The sequence below is a fragment of the Megascapheus bottae genome, chromosome 22 (assembly GCF_031878675.1).
Source record: "Megascapheus bottae isolate mThoBot1 chromosome 22, mThoBot2.hap1, whole genome shotgun sequence".
Lineage (NCBI taxonomy): Eukaryota > Metazoa > Chordata > Mammalia > Rodentia > Geomyidae > Megascapheus > Megascapheus bottae.
In genome coordinates this window covers 17157532-17159666 of record NC_143530.1, presented here as the reverse complement: position 1 = coordinate 17159666, position 2135 = coordinate 17157532, and positions in this window count along the sequence as shown.

Sequence of the window (2135 nt, the reverse complement as noted above, 5' to 3'; positions counted from 1 at the left end):
TTCAGCCCCACATCTGGTTTGTGAAGCCATGGGATCTGTTACATCTTAGTGAATGGATATTGTCCAGTTCCTTTCTTAATCCTTTCAAGACATTTATTCATGGCATCAGTCCTATCTCCAGTGCCCTTCTTCTGATTCTTTGATTATTGGGAACCCCCTAACCATTTAGTGGGTCTTATTCATTATTCATTTTATTATCCATTTTATTATACTGGCTCACCCTCATTCCAAATCTCTGTGGTGTATCTGCAGATATACATGGTATATCTGCTTTCATGATGCCCTCATATGGTCAGCACAAGGATCACGAACGAGAACAAAGCCACTCAAGCACTAAATAAATACTAATAAATACATTGAAGCTTATAGAAACATGGCAGACATCAAAACCATGTCAAGCTTGAAGGAGTACACTATCTCAGGAGGGCAGTGACTGAAATCAAAGTCTCACACAAATGAACGCGTAATTAAAAGAAAAAAAGGATATACCACACACTGATATCTGGACACCAGTACCTCATTATTGTAATCCTAATTACAAGATAATTTGAAGTTAGTAAGAGATTCCATTTCCAAAAGTAATCAACGTAAAGCAGGACTGAAGGCATCACTTAAGCACCAGCTAAGCAAGCTTGCTGATTGAGTATGAGGCCTTGAGTTCAAACTCTGATAACACTAAAAAAATGATAAATGAATGACCACTAATTTGTATGTGAAAGAGAACACAGTATGAAGTTTCAACTGAGGTAAGTCTGAAGGCACACAGAAAATAACGGTTGGTGTCAAGAGAGAGCAATTAATCTGTCCAGTGTACAGAAAATAAGAAAAATAGTTGTGAAAAGACTGTAGAAGTATTGAGGTCAAGAACACAATGACTAATGTAAGCCTAGTGTGGCCCTTATCCTGAAATCAGTAGTATTGCAGTGACAAAAGATATAATCAATCAGGTCTATATTTTTTTTTCAAAAGCTACTCTGGATGAGGGAATGTTTTGAATACAGTTCTCAATGTAGTATAGTGATGGATCCTGGCACGAAGAAATGGATCTGGTAAAAAAAAAAAAAAAATACATAAACAGGGCCGGGAGTTTGACCTAGTGGTAGAGTGCTTGCCTAGCATGCACGAAGAGCTAGGTTTGATTCCCTGGTACCACATACATAGAAAAATAAAACAGAAATGGTTCTGTGGCACAAGTGGTAGAGCTCTAACCTTGAGAAAACCCTATAACCATGCTCAGGCCCTGAGTTCAAGGCCCAGGACTGGCAAACAATTTTTTTAAATACATAAACAGATTAATTGCTTCAAGAGACAAATCTGAAAAGGCTTTGATACTACAAGAGAGAAAGATGTCCAGAGCAATACCTAGAGTTTGGTATGCCACTCAATTGATGAGGATGCCACTCACAAAGGTCTCGGTCACACTCAGTGAAACAAGAAGGAAAATGAACACGATCTGGATTGCACCTGTGAGAGTTGGGCTCCAGATATCAGGAACCATGTTATACGTTATTTGGTAACATCTAAAATAAAAGAATAATATTGTATACACAGTAAGTGCTGATAGATATTTTTGAATCAATATGTAAATCTATGAATGGAAAATTAGGGGAAAATGAATGGGAAGAAAGTATTTTCACCTACATTTTCTTTCTTGCTCCTGAAATTTTCTTTATATACTTTGTTTGAGGATAGAATCAGTTAAAATGATGGATTCATTTGCTTACTTAAACTGGCATTAAAATACCCAAGAACTCATCTGTTCCACTCTAGTTCTCCTGCTTACTCTACTAAACCCAGGATTTATCATTGACAAGGCATTAGCCAATTAGGGTATTGCATCTCTTACTTCTTTTTGAGCTACTCAAATATGCATGCAATCATCAACTTTTCTTACCTCAATCTTTTAATTTTTTTCTAGTCACTTCTGAAAATAAACTGGTTTCTTCCTGAATCCACTAGAAAGGAAAGCTGGTTTTTGTACCTTTTCCTCCCCCAAAATAAGTAAACCTGAAAGTTTAGCAAACATCTGAGATTTTTCCAATGGCTCACACTTTCACCATGGCCATGAGGGGAGGAGGTAACACTTGCGCATTGAGAACAAAGGTCTTTCACAAAGTTTTCAATAAAATTTCAGG